Source organism: Sciurus vulgaris (assembly GCF_902686455.1).
Source record: "Sciurus vulgaris genome assembly, chromosome: 1".
Lineage (NCBI taxonomy): Eukaryota > Metazoa > Chordata > Mammalia > Rodentia > Sciuridae > Sciurus > Sciurus vulgaris.
In genome coordinates, this window is record NC_136461.1 from 30,612,347 (window position 1) to 30,636,498 (window position 24,152).

Below are 24,152 nucleotides of genomic sequence, written 5' to 3' on the forward strand. Positions count from 1 at the left end.
AGCATGGGAAGTCTGGACAGCTCATGCTAATCAGAAACTCTGGAGCTATATATATATTGATTAATAAGTAGTAGGAAATGAATGAATTATTAATTACGTAGGGCAACTTGTTTGGAAGTCAACATCTATCTAAACCTGACGGCTGGCCTAGAAAGAAGTCATGAGAATGTACTTGGTGGGATGAAGCCCCAAGGCCTTCTGCGCTAGCCTCCTGGAGTTGGAGTGTGGTGGATGGCCTCCTTTCCGGGGCTTGGCACTGGGGTTCTATCGCTTGGAAGGCCTTTCTCATCCTTGTCTGGCTGACTCCTCTACAATAGGAAGACTTCCATGGCCCTCGCTCCAACGGGTGGGCGTCCTTCTGACTCAGGACCGCTGGGCTCCCACTTCTGAGGCACTCCTTACTTGGTCCAGGCCAGTGATTCAGTCTTGGCCGCATCTGAATCCCCCGCAAGTGCTCCTTATACAGAGGTGGCTGCGCGTTGCCACCAGGGTCTGATCCGCAGGTTACAGTGGGGCCTGAGGCCTGAAAGTCTGCATTTCCCACGTGTTCACAGGAGAAGCTGCGGCTCTGGCCCCCGGAAGCACGCTTCGAGGACCCTGGTTTAGCCCACGTGCTCTAAAGCGCGCGGCTCTTTCCGGTTTCGTTCCCCTTTGTACCTGCGTCTCCTGCCCTCACCCCCAAAACGCCTCGCAGTCTCCGGCATTATTACACGAAAGGAGAAAGTTAGGTAAGATGCGATACAAAAGGCAGCCCAAGGCCCCCTGTGCCGGGAGCGGGACAGTGGTGGCGACAGGACTCACGCATGAACAGTTTCGGAGAGCTCCCGGTGAGGTGCCCCAAGGGCCCGAGAGGCAGGAGGCCCGTGCCCTAGGTCGTAGCGCCCTCTGGTGGCAACAGCTCAGCTCTGCTCTGCTCCTGGAGCTGCACATGGATGTGCAGCAAGGAAACCCCCAACTGACCTCCACCAGCCCTGGTTGTCCCCTCCCGACCTTACCCGGGTCACCCCCAGGAGGTAACTTGCTAAAGCCCAGCTCCGATCACACTTCCTTTGCTCCTCTTCCAACGTAAACCCCACCCCCTGGACAGAGCTCAAGGGCCGTGGCTGCCGCCCACGACTCCCCTGCCTCCTTGGCGCTGAGCGTCTTGCCCCTCTCCGCGGGCACCCTCCGCTTTACCCACACGGACAGGCCGCGGCCCTATGCCTTCTCTCACACGCTTTCCCTCTTAACCGGACTGCAACGCCGCCCCCATTCCCGTCGCCAACGTGGATAAACTCTCTCTCTTCAATGTCAAATGTGGCGGTCTATGCCCAGGGTCGTGTAGATCCTTAGATGTCATTCATTCATTCATTCATTCACTCATTCATCCATTCAATCAGCAAACATATATGGGGCCTTCCTGCTGGCAGGTATTAATCCCAGTCCAAGGGATACAAAGGAGGATAAAGCAAAGTTCTTGGCCTCTGAGCTGGGGTGGGGAAATAATAATATATATTAAATATCACTGAACAATGATCAGTGGTATGCAGAAAATTAGACAAAATAAGAGATAGAAACGAATGAAGGGGGTTTATTGCAGGCAGCGTGGTTAAGGAACTCCTCATTGATGAGGTGGCATCTGAGCAGAGACCTGATCAAAGATGTGAGCCATGCCTGCGTCTGGGGAGGGCATTCCTGACCGATCCCAGAGGCAGGCTGGTAGGAGCATGCTTCAGGTATTGCAGGAATAGAAAGAAGGCTGGTGTCTGGGGTCAGAGACTCCAGATGCTAAGACTATCCATGTGTAGCTGCTATTGGTGCTCCCTGAGGATTAAGGACCGGTGGGGAAAGTAGGCCAGGGAAGGGGAGGAAGCCAAGCATGGGTGTGATTTCAGGCAAAATCTCACGTAGGGTGTCTCAGCCTGACCCCACAGGGGCCCTTGTGTGTCAGCTCTGGCCCAGAGTTTGTCCTAATGGAGAACTGGATTGCTGAGACTTTCAATCCCCCCAGCCCCCACCTCCCCAGGGAGATTTCAACACTCAGGCAAGTCATGTGGACAAAGCGGGCGCTAGTGTGCTATGTAATTCATGAGAAACAGCAGATCCCCCAAAGCGCCCTGGGTACTAGGCATTGGAAGAAAAAGCAACCAAAGCTGGGGGACACACAAAATGAGGCAGAAGGGGGGATCTGAAGGATCTGGGTGGGTCAATGAGGGAAACGAGTTGAAGTCAAGGGGCAGAAACTTAGGAGAGCAGAGTCTGCAGAGGCAGATCAGGGAAACCAATATCTGCCTTCATTCACAGAAGCAATATGCCAAGCTGAAATGGCTACGATTTCTGGTCTTCCTTGCACGTAGGGGTGGCCAGTTTCAGACACTGAGATGTACATGAGAAGTCTACTGGGAGCTTCTGAGAAAGTATTGATTTCCTGGTGGAGACATTACCTCTTTCTCCTTGTTGCTCCTTCCTTCTTGCCTAGAATGCAAAACTGAGCTGGAGGTAATGCAGCCATTTTGTAACCTTAGGTCACAAGGAGGCAAATGTGAGAATAAAAACCCTATGATTAGCATGGTAAAACAGAAAGACAGAAGGGGCCTGAGATCCTGGCAGTGCGGAGTTACACCACTGGTCTGGGATACTTACCTCTGGACTTCTTTTTGTCAAAGATAATAAATTTGTATTTGATGAAGTTGTTGGCTTTCACTTACATGCAGCTGGGTGACACTCCTAACTGATACTCCCTCCAAAGAGTCTGCGTGGGTACACATAGCCTCCCACCTTACATGTGAGCCACCACTCAAGTGCACTGGATATTAGAGCTATTTCAGGTTTTTCATTCTTCTGTCTAAAAAATTCTGTCTTCTTTTATGGTGAATTTATTCAGTTATAAGTGAGACTGAACATTTCAATATGTTTATTGAATAATTGTTTACATGAGCTTTAAGTTTCTATGCTTTGTCCACTTTCGTTTGAGACCCCAAAGAATTCACTGTGGACATTGGCCTTTCTCTCTCTCTCTCTCTCTCTCTCTCTCTCTCTCTCTCTTTCTTTCTATACTTCTATACTTGGGATTGAAAACAGAGGTGCTTTACCACTAGGCTACATTCCCAATCCATTTCCTTTTTATTTTATTTTGAGACAGGTTCTCACTAAGTTGCTTAGGATCTCCCTTAGTTGCTGAGACTGGCCTCAAACTTGTGATCCTCCTGCCTCAGCCTCCCGAGTCACTAGGATTACAGGTGTGCACACCATGCCCAGCAGCATTGGCATTTTTAAAAATATTTTTTATTTTGTTCTAAATGACTGTAGAATGTTATACATGACTGTAGAATGCATTTTTGACACATCATACATAAATGAAGTATAACTTCTCATTCATCTGGTTGTACATGATGTAGAGTTAGTTATACAGGTCATGTAATCATCTGCACAAGTATTGGCATTTTAAAGAGTTCTGAGAATTGCTGCGGTGTTAATCTGAAGTTGAACTTTGGCACAGACTCTTCCAAAATTGTTTGACCACAGGAGATGTTTTGTCTTGGAATTTGTCTTTCTACTGGTTAAGACACAGCTGTGCACTTGGCATGCCAGGAGTGAGTTTTACACATGCTGACCTGCCTGACCGCTCAAAAATCCACAACCTCAAAAAGATATTTGAATACTGTTACTGGTTCCCTCTGTAAGCCTCCTGAATTCCATAATAATTACTTTGGCAGCAAGATTTTACTCCAGATCCTTTAGCCAGAAAGACTTGGTCATGTTCACATTGTATCATAGTTCACATGGCTGCCTGTCAAATAATCGCAGGTAGTCTCTTTATGATCCTGGTCTGTAACATTCTTCTTCATTTTTCAAGTGCATGCAAGATAGTGGCAGTGCTTTAACTTACTTTTCTCCTATTTTTCTAACACAGAAGTATGAATATCATCATCATTATTATTTTGTGGCAAGGGTTTCCATACAGAAAACAACTTATTTTGTTATTTTTTTTCAATTGTTCTTTCTTGACGTGGTGAATGACTTGATTTTTAATGTTGAATACAGTTTGATTCTTGATGGAGCCTGAGGATGAAGTATTATTTGTTTTTGTTACTGTTGTGGCTGTCTTGCTGTGTGGGGGATTGAACCCAGGGCCTCCTGTGTTAGGCAAGCGCTCTCCCACTGGGCTTCCCCCCTCCCCCGCCCGCCCTCCCTGCCCGGCTCCTATTGTTTGCTTTTTAAAATGAGAAAATGTCTCTCAAGTTAAACATGTGCACGCTCTGCCTCCTGGCTTTAGTTCTGGGTATTTACTTACCCCATGGCAATGAGTGCAGATGGCCAAGTATGGATGCTGCAGCTTTGTTCATGATGGTCCCAAACTGGAAATGACCCAAACGCTCATCAACTGATGAATGAATAAAGAAACCAAGATGTTTCCACATAGCAGAGTGCTACTTGGTAGTAAAAAGAAACATGCTACAGCCACGGGCCACAACCAGGACCAAGTTTTTGAACCTGATGCCAAGTGAAAAAAGTCAAGTAAAAGAGCCCATGCCGCATGATTCTGTTTATGTGACACGCGTGAAGCAGACACAACTAACCTATGGCTATCATGAGATCTGTGATCGCAGGCAAGAGGAAGAGGCCAAAAAAGGTTTCTATTTGACTCTGGGATGTAGATAAGTAAAAATTCACCCAAGTGTGTGCTGTAGATTCATGCTCTGTACACACCTTACCAAATGCATTTCATGTCTCAATAAAAATACTTGAAAATAAAAAACAACTTAAAAACTATCATCTAAAACCAAAAACAGTTGAAAGCATATTAATTAAAATCAATTAGGAAACTGAAACTTTATAGCTCCTGAAAATCAGATTTCACAATAATTTTTATCATCCTTGAGCATGCATAATCTTTAAATGTGGTGAATGTTCAGAATTTTAATTACTAAGCTAAATGAAAACCAGTGTCTTGATACTCCCTATTTTGTTGACTGTGTTTTTAAAAGAGATAATAAATAAATACAATAAAATGTGTATAAAACATTTTTAGAAATGCAGAATGCCCAAAGGTATAAAAGGGCCATTGAAACTGTAAGTATTTTGTGTTTAGATAGATTTAATTGTATGGATAATTTTTCCCACCATAATGGGAAACTTTTTGATTGGAATGGAGAAGTCATCAAAATTACTAAACACTGTAGTCCAAAAAATGTCATTCAGTGGGCAATAAATATACCAAGGGTGGTCTCCCATTGTACTCTGGGTCCCTCTAGTTCTATGTCTTGGCCCACAAGTCCTTTGTCTTGGGACGTGAAGCAAGGTGACCAGGCCATCTCCGTCTGCATCTAACTGTACACCATACACAAATCTTCAAACATTTCCACTATCACAGGAAAATACTTAGCTATGGCAAATGTCTGTCATTGCAAAATGTCTCTCATGACTTTTTTCACTTAACGTTATGTTCTTTAATAAACTCTGTTACAAATCTTGATTCAGGTAGAACTCAGGAAATTGGTTGCAAGTTTCTGCCTCTATTAACTTGAAGTCAAAATATATCACCCAAATTGCTTAATTGCTCATTTTACCAGCTCACATGAAAATCACCAATACTACGTTTGGGGCTGAAGAAGCAAATAGAAAAGTTTCTATTTCAAAACAATCCTACTGATGCATTGAAAACATCTCAGTTGACAGAACCAAATTTAATTCAGAAAATCAAAAGAGAGCTCATGGCAGCAATGAATCTACCAGCATGGTAATTATGGACTGCTGGAAGTAACGGCAGAATGCTCAGAACCCAGTGCAGAGGAAGTAGTCAGGTAAATGAGCAGGTTGGTTAAGATCTATGACAACACTGGGTGAGCCTGTGTTCTTATGGGTGGCTGTGGTGACAACAAGCATCAAGGAGTCCCAAGGGCATTTTAAAGATCCTGGGATTCGAGCAACACTTCCTTGTATTTACAGACAAGCCATTGTCTTTTGTATGTAAACCTTGTTTGTTAAGGTTTCCATGGAGATCTGAATTCCACAATAAGTGCTGTGATCAAAATAGTGAATTTAAATCCAAGTCTCTCAACCCTGTGTTCAGCATCGTGAGAAGAAATACAAGAATAAAACTATTCTCTGCTGTTTCATTCAGAAATGGGTTGAGTGTCCAAAGAACAATTTTGTCCAAAGTTTAGGATCTTAAAAAGTAAAAATAAAATTTAAAAATTGGAACTCACTCTCACTTTGCAATTCTTTGAAGGATAGTATTTAGTTTCAAAATCTTAATTTTGAGTCTCTGAGTGAAACTAATCAACAATTTTAAGAATCATATGATGAAAGTATATATGTAAAGAATTAAGTAAGTAGGTTTGCTTTCCCAAAACCTGCACATTCCAAATGAACCAGCCTGTTCAGCTCCTGGAAGATAACTCCTGAGCCCTTGGACTATCCTGCATGATAGAAGCACTTTCTGAGCCTCAGGCTTTGGACAATGCTATTCAATTTGACCCCTGGGGTTCTGGGCTGAACACTGAGTAGCTAAGGTCTTCCATGTAGGCTCTGCATCCTGTGTGACTGACCCCTAGTTTAAAATCCTGAACACCAAGGTTAGAGAGCAAGACTTCCGCCATGTTTTCACACACCATTGTAGGAAGAATTAGATGAATCCACTGAAGGACAATATGAAATGTGAGCTTGTTTCTCCCCAACTCTCCCAGGCACTTTTTCCTTTACTGACTTTAATCTGTGTCTATTCATTGCCATAGACTGTACCAGGAGTTTAACAATTGTTTTGAGTTCTGTGATTCCCAGCAAATCATTGAGCCTGAGGGTGGCCTGGGGAACCCTTCACACAATATTGATATGTGCTAACAGTGTTTGTAGACTTAAAGAAAAAATTTTCCTTTGCAGATATGAAATTACAAATGGTTTACCTATTACTACATTGGAGCTATTATATAAAACCTAAAGGATTAGGACTATGAAAAACAATTTGGTAGTTAAAGCAGTATTTGTATATGTTTGAAGAAAATTTCATCATAATTAAAAAATACTCAACATATAAAAGTACTCCTGTATTCTAATGCCGTTTATATTATTACAAGAATTCAACATTATATGTCATCCATGAAAGAAAAGTCAGAACTTTTAGATTCAGAGAACAATAGCATTGTTAAAGGAAATTTCAAAGGATCCTAATTCTATTAAGGACAAGAAAGACATTTCTGACTGTCGGAGGAATATGATAGATATTGCTGCCATTTGCAATGTCTGCTTGCGCAGAATTTCTTGTCAATGTTGATGATCGTGAATTTGAAGGAAGAAAGGCAATCAGGAATTTCGTAGCCAGTTCAAGAATAAAAATCTATCATAAAAAGTGTGAGAGAAGCTGATTTCTTATCAAAATTTGAAGAGATGTTATTTGGAAGTTTTATTCCAATTAAACATTTACTGTCTTCCTAAATGCTTTGTATTTCATGTCTTTTCATAATTTTGTACTATAAAGAAAATGTGACTAGTATTTTCACCAAGTCCTAGATTTTCTCAAAATTGAGTTTACCCTAATGTGTCACATAAATGCTGCCATTTTCCATATGTCCCACCCATGATTTGAAAAACACTGGGAAGTCCTGAGTTTAAATAGTTTTATGACTGTAAAAAGATTCAAAATAGTGATGCTTAAAATGTAGAATTTTATTTCCCCCTTAAGTAAGCTCTCTGGGGATGGCTGGAGGCTCCTTTGTGCAATACTCCAATGCATTCCAGTGAGTGGGAAGGCAAACAAACCATCCATCACTTACCTACTTCTGCATACTTTCATTGTTGTGCTTGGCAGGTATGTTAGCTATTTCCTTAGCTGCCCAGTTCCTAGACTGACTGCAGACTCTTGGGGTAGGGAGGTCTCTCATCAGACAGCTGGAAGAGTTTGGAACCAGACAGATGTGGGTTCAAACCCCATCTCTGCTGACAACAGCTGATGGTTTTGGAGCATGTTTATCCTCGGACTCAGTTTTCACATCTGCGGAATGGAAAGAAGACAACCCCAAAAGGCTGCAGTGAGGATGGAGTGAGGAAGGTAGGTGAAGCACTCAGGACCTCAGCTGGCACGCAGTCTACCACTGAGCAACCTCCCCAGCCTGCTTGGACTTTCCTGAACCCCAACATCTAGCACATTGCCTGGAACAAGAGGGCCTGTGTTAGTGTTGTGTAGACAGACTGAACTGAATTGGGCTCAGGGGAGGGCCAGTAACCCCAGGTCCAGCAGGCTCTGGCAGCCACAGAAAGTCCTGCATGCAGGAAGACCTCAGGGACTGAGTTAGAGTAATGTCTAATGAGTAAGGTCTGGAGGCCTAAGAACCTGGGCAGGGAGATGAGAGTGTAGCATGGAGCATGGAGTTGGGTTCATAGTCTCTTGAATTTGAAGAATAAAATCCACAGACAGAAGGGTGAGAGCAAAGTAGCAGGATTTATTAGAGTAGTAGAAAGAAAGCAGAGCTCCCAAGAGGGAGGGGTCCCAAGAGAGGGATACCAAAGAGTGGCTATTGGCTAAGGGTTATATGTTTAGGGAAGTCAACCTCCTGCCAATCCTGGGTAAGGCATTCAATGTTCACAAGATATTCAGGCAACCTTTAGTCCAATCAAAGTATCAATCAGGTATTTTTCCTTTTTTGGAGAGCCATGGACCCCAGTCACGTAGGTCCTGATTTAAAAATAGCCTTTTTGTAAGTTACTAAGCAAATATATCTGCAAGTACTGTTTGTGCTCTACTGCCCAGGAAGGTACCCAGGGGCCCATCTCCCTATCCTCCCAGCTTTATCTCTTCTTCCTCATGTCAGTTATCCTCTGGAGCAGTAACCCTAACTGCTGTTAGGGAATTTGGGTGATGACTGTTCTAAATTCTTCAGGCTCAAAAGGGATGTTGAGAGGGGAATAGCAGTCAGCGTTGTCCTACAGAAGCTTACCTAATGGATCCCTTTAAAAGTCAGGTGATACTTCCATGGTAGATAGCATTTCTCTGACCATCTGGAGCTTGATAGACTTTGCAGGTGTCTTATGCATCAGGGCAGTACAGAGGTCCATGGTAGCAGATGGCAGGTGCCTGGACAAGGTATACATAGGGTAAGGATCGTACTAGTACGACACTAAACAAGACAGTGAAGCATTATTTTTGCAAACAATTAGCACAAAAACGATCAGTGTTATCAGCCAGGCTCTGAAGACCATGAAGATAGTAACTTGTTAGAATTTAGGGTGTGATCTGACATGTCATTTATTTGTGAGTGGAGGCCATTTAAGGCTTTAGAAACATCAGCAGAGTTGTTAAAAACATACACACAACTTTTGATTTTTGTAGTGGCACAGGTTTCCCCCTGAGCTGTGGAATGCCATCTGATTTTTGTAAAATAGCTTTCTCATTGGAGTTACCTCTGTGTTTGCAGAAGGATGCCTTTTAACTGTGTCATTTAGGACTCTCTTGGCAAAGTCAGTTAGGGCTCTCATGTGCACATTACTTCTATTAGACCAACCTGGGGGATAAATATCAGAGCTAAATAATCATACCAGTGAAAACCAAATTGAACTTACCTATGTAGGAGGTTATGAAAATTTGTAGGTCTCAAATTGACTTAGAACAAATTTGTCACGCTTACAGCATCTTTTGTGGTAGTTATCAGACACTGCTGTGTAAGAGCCCTTTCTTTATAGCCTCCCAGTTTTACTTACTTTGGGGAGGACTGACATAGTGTATATCTTATGTTACATTAAAAAACCATTGCCTTTTAAAATGTCCCTGTCTGACTATATTTGGTTATACTTCGCTGTCAGGTGTTCAAGACCAAGTTGGTCAAAAAAACTGACTGCTCCTCTCTACCATTAAGAGTCAGCTGAGATTTGTCAGGGATAACTCTTGGAAACATTTGAGAAACCTCTTGGCTCCTTTAGATTTCCTCTACCAGTCATGCCATCTGTCAGGACAGATCAGAGTCTTGCTGACCATAGGGGGCTTCCGAATTGTCAATTCCCCTTTTCAATGACCCTCATCTTTGCAGAATGTTCTCTAGTTGATTTCCTGTTTTCCAGGGTCCTCACAATCTGCCTGATCAGAAAGTAGAGTGACTCACTAGTGTTGCAGGGCCCTTAGAGAAATCCCATCATTCCCTGAGTTCCAGCTGACCCTAGAGGTCAAGGGTCAAAATATTGGCTGCTTTTTCTTAGCCCTTTTACTTCCTTGACTTTGGTCTCCAAGTTTTTGGGTTTAAATATCCAGCAGGCCAGTTTCACCATTTTGAAGTAGGAGTACCGGGTTTTAATATTAATGTCTATAATTTTGTAGTTACCCTTTTTAATTTATTGGGGTCAATATTAGTACTAAAATTCAGCATTGTATCCTATCTGTCCTATAGTTAATGGTTTATTGTCTTAAATTAGCTCAGATTGTTTTATTAGAAGTAGTAATTTTGTAAAATACGATCAGGCAACATTTATAAAGTTATAGGAGGATTTAGTTTGTGTAACAGCTTTGAACCAAGAGATGTAGTTTCTATAATAGCACTAAGGTGTATTTGATATCTAGTTTGCCTCTACAAAGACTCATTAACTTTTTTAACTCATCTCATATGAAATCCTTTACAAATTTTGTTTTCTTTATACAATTCTCTTATAACCTTAAATGCCTTTTATAATTCACTGAAGATTTTTCTTAGTTTTGCATGATATCCCTTGTTTATTTTGAGATCACAGTAATCTTTATAACAAAAATCTATCTTTTGAACATAACTTTAAATGAGTTTAATTCTGGTGTACTTTGGAGCCATTCTAACATGAAGTAAGGTGAAAGGCAGAGTCTTAACTCAGTGAGATATCAGAAATAGACTTATTATCTGATGTATAAATGCATTTCATTTATATAACAACGAACATTTATGTAGTTAAAGCAAACGGATGTAAGCCAGGTTTTGAAATGGCACTGTGGACCTTTTATGTCAGACATAACGTATAAGAGAGAACCTTCATTGGTTACCATTCCTATATTTAGCTTTCATTTTATAAACTTTTGCATAACACTTAGACAAACCTCAGACAAACATATTTGGTTTTCATTTGCATACATATCTCTAGTCATATAAATTTAGGGTGTCAACTCTATTGTAATATCCTAAAATATCAGTTTTTTTATTTAACCAGAGCTATAAAAGTCATTCAAAAGACTTTGAAATAGGTATGAACCCTAATTCCTTTAGGACTTAGTTTCACTAAAAATAAATATTAGGTTTCAATAAAACCTAATAGACACAAGATGCTATCTTGATAAATAAGATCAGATCAATGTTTGAAGAAAATCTTGTAATTTTTAAGAATAGAGAGTTAGACTTTTATATTGATACCTTAAAATTTGACCTTAGAGAACTCCTTAAATAACTTCAACTGACTATATTGAGAATATGCCACTGAATTACACACAAACTTTTTGGAATTTACCTTTTACAAACCTTCTGCAACTTACTTAGACACTCTAGAACTTGTTTACATTCTTAGCTTTGTCCTGTTTCACTCTTTATTTTGAACTTTAGGACAAAAAATATTACTTTAGGGGCTGGGGAGGTAGCTCAGTTGGTAGAGTGCGTGCCTCACAAGCACAAGGCCCTGGGTTCAATCCTCAGCACGATAAAAAAAAAAAAAAAAAAAAAAATTACTTTACCATACCAAAAACTTTCAGAATTTTTTTCTTTATTAAGAAAATATATTTTTCTTATATTTTTATTCTTGTTATTGATCTTTTAAATTCACAATTTGAAACAGTCCTTAAAAATTTATGAATGTATATGAAATTACTCTTTTTTTAATGAGGAATGATGTATTTACACAATCTCAAAGTATCTCCCACAAAATAGTGATTTAAAAGACAAAAATAGTAAATTAACAGTGGAGAGGTTTGTCAGACCCCACCGGAACCCACCAAAGTTAACATCACAAGGGACAAATGGGACAAACTGATAGCACCCATCTCCTGATGTGTGTACCAAAGAAGGACACAGTATCACACCTCTGTGCTATTCCTGTCACAGATGCATGGCCTGAATCAAACTAACGGTGAGGAAACAACAGACAAACCCAAATGAAGGATAATCTATTAAATAAATGGCTTTTTTTTTTTTTTTTTTTTTGGTACCAGAGATTGAACCCAGGGGTACTTAACCACAGAGCCCACATCCTCAGGGTCTTGCTGCATTGCTTAGCATCTTGCCATTGCTGAGGCTGGCTTTGAACATGCTATCCTCCTACCTCAGCCTCTGAGCCACTGGGATTACAGGTGTGCACCACCATGAGTGGCTTAAATAAAAGACTTTTATTTTTCAAAAATATTGGTCTCATGAAAGACAGACAAAGCCTGAAGAACTCTTTTAATTGAAGGAATCTAAAGAGAGAGGACAACATATAATCTTGGATTGGAGTTGAGATCAATTTTTTCATCTCTTTGGCTATAAAGAACAATCTTGGGAAAATTGGTAAAATAATACTATTGCAAATAATTTAAATAATACTATTGTATTAATATTAATTTCTTGATATGGGTAATGTATGGGGTTATGAAAGAATGTTCATATGTTTTAGGAAATATATGCTCAAGTCCTTAGGGATAAAGGGGGATCTTTTTTTAATTTTTAAAAATTTTAAATCTGTTCTAATTAGTTATACATGACAGTAGAATGTATATATGCATTTTGATAAATAATACATAAATGAAGCATAATTTCTCATTTTTCTGGTTGTACATATTGTAGGATCACATCTACCACTCTTTTTTTAAATTAAAAATCATAAATTTACATAGGGCAATATTGTTTGATTCATTGTTATTTTTTTCCCTTCCCCCCCACCCCTCCCACCCCTCTTTTCCCTCTATACAGTCCTTCCTTCCTCCATTCCTACCACCCTCCTTATCCCTAACCCTAAACCTAACCCTAACCCTAACGCTAACCCCTCCTACCCCCCATTATATGTCCTCATTCGCTTATCAGTGATATCATTGGTCCTTTAGTTTTTTGAGATTGGCTTATCTCACTTAGCATGATATTCTCCAATTTCATCCATTTGAAATTTTATCATAATTTTAATCATTCTTCATGGCAGAGTAATATTCCATTGTATATATATGCCACAGTTTCTTTATCCATTCATCAACTGAAGGGCATCTAGGTTGGTTCCACAATCTGGCTATAGTGAATTGAGCAGCTATGAACATTGATGTGGCTGTATCTCTGTAGTATGCTGATTTTAAGTCCTTTGGGTATAGGCCAAGGAATGGGATAGCTGGGTCAAATGGTGGTTCCATTCCAAGTTTTCTAAGGAATCTCCATACTGCTTTCCAGAATGGCTGCACTAATTTGCAGTCCCACCAGCAATGTATGAGTGTACCTTTTTCCCCACATCCTCACCAACACCTATTGTTGCTTGTGTTCTTGATAATCGCCATTCTAATTGGGGTGAGATGAAATCTTAGGGTAGTTTTGATTTGCATTTCTCTTATTACTAGAGATGTTGAACATTTTTTCATATATCTGTTGATTCTGCCACTCTTTTTTAATGAAATAAAATACTGTATATTTGTCTTTAGTTTTTTCATCAAAACTAGTTGTTTTTGTTCCTTGTATGTAGAACACATGTAAGTAGAATTTTAACCCTTAATCATCTTGTTTTTAGTCAAGACACAGAAACAAAGCCATCTTAAACTGACTTTCCACTTACCAGCAATTTATAAAAACACATTTAATAAACCCAAAATCTGTTGTCTTACAGAACTTAAGAAGCCAAGAGTACTTAAATTTAAATTTAGCAGTTGACGTTTGAGTATTTTAACTTTGACCTTGCCATTGAGGACATGCCCTGTGGGAAGGCAGAGAGTAAGATAAAGTGACAGGAATCAAGATCCTGGATGGCTGTCCCTCCAGCCAGGACGGTCAGCCTAAGACTGCTGGGAAAGTGGGGGATCAATACTTACCTTAGGTCAGCCTCCACACTTTGGGGCTTCCAACCTGGAGGCTTAGCCCTGAAGAGTCAGGGGCAAGGTAGCCTTTGCGTGAGACAGGGGAGCCCAACCTGGACCATGGGGGCTGACTGAGCATTCAAAGTCATTTTCACAGCTGGCTGGGAAGGAGCGTCTGAAGAAATGCTGGAGACCACATCAGAAGTAGAGAGCTAAGCCACTGGAGGGAGTCTGCGGAGCAAAAGGCAGCCTCGAGGCCAGGTCAGATACAGAGGCAAGAAAGGCAGGGGCTGAGCCTGAAAGAAATCAGGAGCCTCCAGGTGGTTGTGGGCCTGCGGGCTGCCAACAAGAATGGGAAGCTCAGTGACTGACAAAGGATGAAGGACAAGTGTCAGACTTACCACTCGGAGGGAATGAAAAATTAAAACCACAACTAGGAGTGGGAAAGCAAAGTGTGATTTATTGGGATATGTATTCAGCTGAAGGAACAGAGACCCACGTTACAGTGAGTATCTACAGATAGAATTTCTTTCTTTCTTGTGAATTATTAGGCATGAGCGGTTCGGGTCTGGTGTGGCTGCTCCTTGGCAGAGGGGCATTTTCTTTGCATCTTGTTGCTCCCCTGCATATATTGATCCAAGTTTTATTTCCCACGTCTTTAAGCTGGAACTATATTTCTCAGAAGCTCCTGTCCCATATGGTGAGTTTTGGCTGAAAGAGGAATTGGTATGAAGGTGGGGGAGGTGCAAGTGAAGGAGTGGTCATTATTCTTTGAAGGGGAGATACATGGTGACAGAAGTGCTTGGTGGGTCCTTTCTCTGCCCCACGTGCAGCTCCTCTTCCCAGATTCTGATCCTGCTGACCACAGGTGCCCCAGGTCCACCACCAGAGGCTTAGCCTGTTGGCAGGTAGCTACACAGAGACTGTAGCTCCATGGAGCACTCCACTTATCTGTCCTCCTTCCTGGTGTCTGGATGTGCCTGGCTTCTCAGAATTCCCAGCCAACTCCAACTGTCCACCATGACTGCTCTTTAGGAAGATTGTGATAGGCCCTCTTGGCCCCCTCAGAGAAGGGAAGAAGTTGGACAAAGTCTGATGCCTCAGCCCCTCATCCTGTCCATGTGGATAAAATTGTTCCTTAGTTTTCCCTACTGCTCACTTAGGTTTTACCTTTAAAATTTTTAAAAATCTGCTCAGTTTTCATTCATTCATCTAATTTATTGCTTCCAGAACTTTTACTATTGCCATATCTTCTGTTCTCCTTGCCTGTATGGACTTACATAGTTTTGAGCTTGCATTTTTAAAAAAAATTTTTGGGAGCTGGGGAGATAGCTCAGCTGGTAGAGTGCTTGGCTCCCAAGCACAAGGCCCTGAGTTCGATCCCCAGTACTGCAAAAAAAAAAAAAAAAAAAATTTTTTTTGGTACTGGAAATTGAACCCAAGAGCACTCGACCACTGAGTCACATCCCTGGCCTTTTTTTTTTTTTTTTAAATGTTTTATTTAGAGATAGGGTCTTGCTATCTCTAAATAAGTTGCAGAGGGCCTCACTAAATTGCTGAGGCTGGCTTTGAACTTGCCATCCTCCTACCTCAGCCTCCCAAATTGCTGGGATTACAGGCATGCATCACCGTGCACAGCTGGATCATGTAGTTTTCAATCATTAGTTTTAATAAAGTTTCAGTAGGGAGGGAAATTTGGTGTTTCTTCAATCTACCATCTTAACCTAGAAGTCATCTCAACATTTTCTTCTTTTACATAGAGTAAACTGATGTTTCCTGATTGACTGAGTCTCCTGCCTGTGTGCCTCAGTACATGATTTCCCCTCCCCCCATGGCATTTCCAAACCCCCCCACCTCGACAACCTGACCCTCCTTCCTACCTGCATTGACATCTGCCCTGTCTGGAAAGCATTTTTTGGGCGGAGGGGCTATGCTGCTGGAGTAAGGTGTCCCTTCTTTGGGTTTCAAGGCACTCCACCATTTGTCCCCACTGCGTTAACCTGGTGCCTGCAGCAATGCCAGCCACACAGGAGATGCCAGTGAAAGCTTGGTGATTGATGAATGGATACCCATTGTCCTGACACTTTTGCTTTCCTTACCTAATGAGAATTAGAGGAAGATGGTTTTATGACTTAAAAGGGAGATGATCTGGCATGGAAGAGAGAGAAAGGAGACATATACAACTTAGAGGAGCCAAATAAAATGTTGTGAGTCTTGTCATTCTTAGAAAATGATTTTCAGGGCTGGGGAGATAGCTCAGTTGGTAGAATGATTGCCTTGTAAGTACAAGGTCCTGGGTTCGATCCCCAGTACTGCAAAAAAAAAAAAAAAAAAAAAAAAAAAAATTTTCGGAGCTTTAACAGATGAGCCCATTATTCTAAGTTCAGTTTTTTTGCGGTACTGGGGATCAAACTCAGGGCCTTGTGCTTGCAAGGCAAGCACTCTACCAGCTGAGCTATCTCCCCAGCCCTCTAAGTTCAGTTTTAAAAAGAGCCTGAGGAAGTTAATCTACAGAATTAGAGGTCAAGGTTATGCTATGCTTGGGTATGCTTCAGTGGGAAATGGAAAGGGAACCAGGGGGCTTTTGGGGTGCTGGTAACATTCTGTTTCTTGGTCTCGTGCTGGTTCCATAGTTGTGATCAAACACATCAAATTGTACACTTACGATTTTCATATGTCTGTTATACTTCAAAAGAGTTTACAAAATATAATTTTTTAAGCTGCAAAACAACATAGAACCAGCCCCAACTTCTTTCTTCAGAAGGACATCACCTCCACCACATCATTCCTATCAATCTTTCCAGCAATTTAAACCCTCAAACAGATGGGAGTTTTTCCATATCCCTTTGAGTTCAGATTAGTTAAATATATGTTAAGTGCACTTTTTTTTTTAAATAAAGGTTGAATCATTTTAAAGAAAACCTCTCATCATGTGCAGCAGGAATCCAACTGCTAATTAAGTAAACTTGAGATTGTTGGACACGCTGTTTGCCCCAGGTTAAAGATGTGCCCATCAAGTGAGATTGTACTAATGACAGGAGCAGGAGCCATTGCTCTCAGAGACAGAAATATAGCTTGTGGATAGATCTTGGATACAGATGTCTGGAGCCTGGCCCAGAATTTGAAATTATAACTATTGAGCTGTAGACACACATAATGGCTCCGCTGAGTGCTCACTTTCGAAATCTCTCAATCTCCTGTCCATCCTCTTGGTGTCATTAGGTTAGGTCACTTGACTCTGTGGAAGCTGGGTGCTCAGTGAGTGCCCAGAGGATACTGCCATACTGACCCCTTAGTGATCCTCTGCCCATGAGTCACCCATTGGGAAACAATGCCTGGAAACATTTGAGACCCTTGGGTCACTGAGCAGAGCCCATGATTTTGGCGGCATCTTCCCAGCAACTGAGATACAATAATTGGTTTTCTTGCAGGAACACTCATTTGTCTTGGTCACATAGGTGGAAAAAAGCCAGACTGCAAGGAAGTTAAAAGTCACAAAGTAATTTAATCATCAGATATTGATCGAGGGTCTACTACGTGCCCAGCTCTGTGCTGGGAACTGTGAACAGAATGTTCTTTCTCTGGAGCTATGATACTGGAAGGGTACTGGGGGCACAGGTAGGTTGGAAGCAAGTGGTGGGAGCTTGTGTTGGAGCTGTTGAAAAACGAGGGTGAGTTTATACAGAATGTATGTTTGTGATGACTCTGGAGGGCTTGGGGGAATTTTGGGGAGGTTTTACTACCCCTTCTTGCAGCTTTTGGAGCTGAAAGGAGGTAATCCTTTTTCTATGTCCAACAAGTAGCAAATACAGATGATCTCAATAGGACATCTTAACTTCTGGGACAGAAGAACCAAGACAGGCTCTGCAGATCAGACACCCTCTACTGCATGTTCTGTGTGCACACAATGTGAGGTGCTGGGGACAGACTCAGAAATGAAGGGTACCCAACTAACCAGAGAGGCTCAGAGGGGTTCTCCCAGGCAGAGGGACTAGAAATAGATCCTATTTGTTATGTTCTTTAACCCCAAAACTCAGAACACATGATCTGAAAAGTATTCATTTCTCATTCACCCAATTATTTTCATCAAATTTCATAATTATACATATAACACAATACTTTTATTAGAAATTTAAAAAATTCCAAGAAATCTGAACTGTCCCTGATTTCTGGATGTGTGGCGATATTAGCTATGATAGTATATTCATTAACTGAGAATTCATTATTATGCTTGAGAGCATGTTTTTACAAAGTGGCTTTGTCTTTTACTACATTTTTTTTCACTGAATGTGTTGAGGTACTAATGTATGGTTATATGATCATATATAATAGCAGTGCACATTATTATAGCCCTATATGAGACAGATGTCTCTATCAGATTATTCTTACATCCCACGATATTCTCTATGAAAAACATCAATTAATTCTGTGGGAAATAAGCATCTTATCTCCCTGACCCCCAGTTCAACTGCTTGCTGAAAACCCCTGAAGTTTGGAATAGCTTTCTTCCATGAGTCTCTGTGATGACACTGAATTCAATGTCTCTCAAAATCTTCCCAGAACCCAGGTTAGGGAAGCTTTATAAAAGAACAGCAGCAGGTGAGCTATCATTTACCCCTGAACAAACCAGGTCTTCAGGTGGCTTCCCCCACACTGCATCCTGTTGGATCTCTGTAGTGTCACTTTGCCTGAACTGCACTCAGTGGTATTGTCATCAGCCTTCATAGCAAGTCATTATAAGGAACGGACCTGTGACCCTTACCCGTATGCTTGTTGTATGGATATTACTGAGACTATTCGACCTTGTATTACAAATCCTGTTTCCTCTCCATGAACTCAGGAGAAATTGATTTCTGAGCTCATTTGCAGGAACAGTGGTCCTTTTAATTTATTCAAGAAACATGTACTGAGCACCTAGTACATGCAGACAATGTGAGAGGTGATGGGGACAGACTCAAATGAAAGATAGTCTGGTGGGGAAGACAGACATCAACTAATTGCCCCCTTGATTACTACAATTTTGATAAATGCCCCTGGGAAAAATTGGAGGGACTTAGGGGTCCTAGCAAGGGGACCTAAGGGCCTGTGAAAGGTGATTTGAGGATGTGATATTTCTCCTGAGCAATTATTGTATGATTCTTACCTGACCATATTGATCCTCTTTACTTTGGCTGCTAGGAATTTAAAAGTTAGAGCCATAACACACCTCTAGAAAGGGTTGTGATCTAATTTAATTTCAGAACTCATTCATTTGTAGAACAAATATTTACTAAAAGTCTTTCATGTGCCTAGACACTGCACATACAAAAGCAAATAAGATAAACTGGTCCCTGACTTCACAGAGCTTATAGACAATGGGAGATTTGGATGAGAAAATGAATATTCAAAGACAATTTGGTGAGTGCCATGCTCAGGAAAGTCCAGGCAGCAATAGAAGAATGGAAGGGAAGGGCTAACACCAACTTGGGGCAGGGAGGCTGTCCAGAAAATTACTTTGGGGAAGAGAAGGCCACACCGAAATGTGATGTCAGCAAGACAGAGGGGAAGGGAGAAATGCCAGCAGAGGTCTGCGCACAGATCCAGACGAGGGAAAGAGAACAAATAGCATGCTTGTGGAACTGAAAGAGTTCAGTGTGGCTATGGCATGGGGTGGGTGACATGGCTGAGGCCAGTTTGTGCATGGCCTCTTAAACCAGTGTGGTTTTGACTGTATCGTAAAGGCAGTGGAGTGTCACTGAAGAAAGAAAGTTCTTACCCTTGCTTTTTCTTTGCCATGCTGTTCTCTCACAGTTCATGCTTTCTTTCTCTCTCTCTCTCTCTCTCTCACATACACACACACACACACACAAACACAACTTTAAATCCTTAAATAAAATAAGAGTATAACCAACTGATTCACTACACCATTAAAGAAAGTTAGCTCAAGTGAAGAAAACCCAATGCAACACAGTCATATTAAAATAATAAACCAAATAAGAAAAGTTATATATGAGGGCTGGGGAGATAGCTCAGTTGGTAGAGTGCTTGCCTTGCAAGCACAAGGCCCTGGGTTTGATCCCCAGTACCACCAAATAATAATAATAATAATAATAATAATAATAATAAATAAAATAAAAAAAAATAAAAAAAAGAAAAGTTATGTACATATGTACAGAACATCTCTTGATGGATAAGAAACTGCCAAGAGCCTTGGTCTCTGGGTGGGAAGTCTAGGTGCTGGGGGACAGGCTGGGGTGCAGGAGGCAAGCTTTTACTGTGTGTTCCTTTTTACTTTTCAAATTTTGTACCATTTACATGTTTGTTAAAAACTAAATAAACTGTAATTTTAGAGTAACCCCAATCTATGAAAAATATATAACAACTTTGTAAATAATTGCCATCTTTCTCCTGCCCCATTTCTCACTGATTATCCAAGCACATCAGATGTGCCACATATTTGTTGGAAGTGAAAAATGTTAAGTCAAGGACGCATTGGTAAGGGAATGATCATCAAGGCTTAGTGGTGAACAGAATGAGGGGATTCTAAGTGAACCTTCACATTTGCCTTCGGGAGGGCGTTTGCATTTTTTCTGTCTTTTCATTGTCTGTAATATAGTATATCATGAAGGCATTTTATCATAGGGTAGTAGTGGGAATTCAATAGGCTAGATCCTGGTTATTAAAAGGTGAACAAGACTGTACCTGATAAGAAAATAGGCAGATACAAGATTATCTTAAAAGAGATTCCAATCTAGTGTAGAGGAGACAGACAAGTAAATAGGTAATTCTGGCACACTGTGGTAAACACCTCAGAGCTGGCACCCAGTGCCTGAGGGACATGTTGGATTCTCCAGGAACAAAGCCTAAGATGGGGTGCTTATGTGAGCACCTGGATAGCTTCTGTGTGCTTAGAAGGGCCCCACATTTGGAATTAAGAAGTCTAAGCTGGGACTATAAATTGGGGAGTTTTCACAATACAGTCGTGACTTATACTGTCTAGAAGATGACTGTAAACAGAGAAAAGACCTCAGGGTTGAGACTAATGTTCATGGGCCAGGAAGTGGAAAAGGAAGAGGATCTAAAGAAGGAGACCCAGGAGAGGCCTGTGAAATTTGGAAAAGCCCAATGTGGTTTCTTAGAACCCAAGCAAAGAACTTACTTTAAAGCAGGAGTGACCAGTTGTGACAAATGCAGTAAGGCAAGAGGTCAGCTTGGAGGCAGGCTCTAGGGGCAATATGGCTATACCCAGAAGCTCACAGGGAGACTGAGCCCAAGGTAGGAGAAAGGAACAGCCCAACTATGCAGACACATACAAGTGCATGCACTCTGTGAGCATACAGCCACACTATTATCTTTGTCTGGGACCTGTGAACAGACACTGGAGATTATGGTCTAGGCTGATGTACAGAGAAGAGGTCTGAGAACATGGAGTAAATTTTGACAAGTGCAATTTCAATGGATTTACATAAGCAGTAGCCTGACTGGAATGTGTTCAAGAAAGGGGAAGAAATTGGAGATGGCAAGGACCAACACTTTTTAGAAGCAGTGCTGAAAAGTGACCCAGAGAACTGGAGGGTTAGCTAGAGAATGAGGTAGAGTTGAGAGAGGGGCTCTGACTTACTGTGGGAGAACCTGCATCATGTTAGTGGAAATGATCTATTAGAGGGGAAAAAATGGTGAAGCAGGAGAGAAAGAGCAGACATCTTGGAGATAAAGAGAGAATATGGCACTTGAAGCAATGAGGAAAGATTGACCTCTAGGAGTGCAGGCAGTCTGTCCACAAACAGAAAAAGAGTTTGTGTGCACAGATAAAAGTAGACTGATGGATATGGAAGTTCTTGTAACTCCTATTTTCTTAGTCAAATGGGAAGCAAGATTCATAGCTGAGAGGGACTATGTGGAGGAGATGGGAGAGGTTTAAGGAGAAAAGTGAAGTGCTCCCACAGTTGGGTAAATGGCTCATTTTTATATCTTCTATAGCATCTTAATTTGGTCAGCAAGTTTCTCTGTCTACTATGTTCTAAGCACTTCAATAAACATCAAATGCTTCTGCAAAGAATGTGGTCATAGATCACCTTCAAACACACGGCACACATTTTAGATTTGGAGCTAAGTGCAGCAAGGCAGGCTGGTAGGGTCAGAACAGTGATGGTCCTGATTTGGAAGGAACTAGAAGCCTATAAGAGGGGCCATTATGGGAGTCTCCTTAATGACTTTTTGGAATCCACTCGTTTGAGTAATTTTCCTGAAACACAAATTTGATCACATCATATATTTCCTTTAACTCCTTCAATGAAGATGGGTAAGAATTTGTGGCAAATTGATTCTAGGGAAGAAAACAGGAACACAGATTCAGACTGACTTTTCATGGATACCCTGGTGTAGTTTGTAGTACATGGCAAAAATAATTAACCACGTGCATGAACTTATTTGTTATTCAAAAGAAAAAAATCCTCCCCTCAGAAGTCTGGGCGCCTGTCCAGTATCCTGAGAAAGAAAATCCCTGACCTGACCTTTAACATTCTTCTGGGTCTCGGATCCTGTACACAGGCTTTTCCTTCTTCCCTGTTTTCTATTCCCACCTCTCTCTTCCCCATCTTTGCCACTGCACTTCCACGTTCAGCTTCCCAGTCACTTTTTCAGACTTCCCTACCTGAATCCCTGATCCCCACCCACTTGTCCGTCCCGCATGGGGCAATCCCCTGACACCAGGCATTTCCGCAGCAGGCACTGAAGAAAATCCGGAAGAAATATTATGTGCGGACCATTTCCCTTCATTACATCGTTTAGTCCGGGGACGGGGTCCCTCAGGATCCAGCGAAACGTGGGCACAGAGTGTGTGCTCAGGGAACGTCAGGTGCATGAAACTAGCCTTGCGACCCGTGTCCCTACCAGTAGCCGCCGTCAGGGAACATGTGGGGAAAGCGATGCAGATGAGGAGCTGGCGTCAAGCAGCCCTCTTGGACTTCTCTCTTGCAGGCCGGGGTGCCATTGCTGGCGTCCCTCGGTCTGGAGGGACCCGCGGGAGAGAGGCTGGGGTGGCATCACGAGGAGCGCACAACGATGCACGTTGAAGAGAACAGGAGATGGTCTGGCAGGCAGCCCGAAAGGAGGCCGGACGACGAGAACATCGGAAGGCTGCTGCAGCAGGAGACGAAACCAAGAGGCGGACTTGCCAGGCGTGAGTCACAGCAAGGCCGTCTCTTAACAGAGAAAGCCCAGACCACCCAGTAAACCCAGAGTCGAGGGCAGAAGCACCACAGCCTGCCAAGCCCTGGCGGCGTCCCGTGCGCCTGCGCAGTCGGGCCCCGCCCGCGTCCCCGAGGGCCCGCCCCGCCTCCGCCCTCTGCGTGCGCACCGCCTAGAGCCCGCCTCCCAGAAAGACTGCCGGCGCATGCGGCCGGGACACATCACTGGCTGCCCGGGGCTCACCGCGAGAGTCGCCGGCCTACCTCTGTAGTTGACGGGAGGATCTGAAGCCGGCCTCAGGTAGGCTGACTCCAGGGATCCCGGAGGAACTGCTTTCCCGTGCAGGAGTCAGCAGCTCCAGCCGAGACCTGCTCGCACGGCCCCGCGCCGGGATGACAGACGCCGCTCCCCACCAATCAGGGGCGAGGTGGTCCGGCGTTTTGTCCAATGGGCTGCGTGCCTAACGGGAGTGGGGCGGGCGGCCCAGGCCGGTGAGGTGCCGGCTCCCGCGCGCGGGCCGCGTGGCCTCGAGCCGCTGGGGAGAGGCGCAGGGGAGAGGGCTGGCCAGGGTTGGGGTGGCCACGGAGGCCGCGGGGCCCACATTGCGGCGCTGGGCAGCGCATGGTTAACCCGGCCTGACTCCTGGGACGGAGAGGGCCGTAGAGGCTCTGAGCCGGTGCTCAGCGATCCCTGGGAAAGCCCGGCAGCCGCCACTCCATTCCGGCAGCCCTAGCCCTCGGGCCTCAGACTTGGACTCGCCCACCTGGAAGGGGGCTTCCAGGTCCACTGTCGCCCGCCCCGGTGGGGAATGGGCCAAGTGGCCAGTGGCCTCCACTGATCCTTACTCCTTTGGAGGAAGGGGCCTGTGAGCTCGCTGGGTCTCAGGGCCCCTGGATGGCCCGCGACCCCGCCGCGCTCACCTCCTTCCCCACGGCGAGGGATACAGGCTTTCTGGAGAAGTTCACTACGTTTGCGTGGCGCACTTACGTCCGCACTCATAATCTTGAATCGTCTGCAGCCTTGACTAGGGCGGTGCGGAGGTTCTCACACC

General features: G+C 42.9%; 1 protein-coding gene and 1 long non-coding RNA gene across 5 annotated transcripts in view; one reads left to right on the plus strand and one right to left on the minus strand.

Moving 5' to 3' along the window:
- Positions 1-3,153: 3,153 nt before the first annotated feature.
- LOC306644736 lies at positions 3,154-23,464 on the minus strand. Of its 2 annotated transcripts, none has more exons than XR_013759453.1 (5): positions 23,345-23,464; positions 8,913-9,049; positions 7,752-7,969; positions 4,274-4,363; positions 3,154-4,041 (listed from the first exon to the last, which is right to left on the minus strand). It is a non-coding gene; the product is annotated as an uncharacterized lncRNA (long non-coding RNA). The 2 variants fall into 2 exon arrangements; XR_013759454.1 differs by lacking the exon at positions 23,345-23,464 and adding an exon at positions 13,949-14,081.
- CTPS1 (CTP synthase 1) overlaps positions 14,056-24,152 on the plus strand; it is a 38,694-nt gene continuing 28,597 nt past the window's right edge. Inside the window, exon 1 of one of the 3 annotated variants that reach the window (XM_079111942.1) lies at positions 14,056-14,194. The gene's annotated coding sequence lies outside the window, so the exon portion shown is untranslated. The other 2 variants (XM_079111941.1, XM_079111940.1) reach the window with 2 other exon arrangements.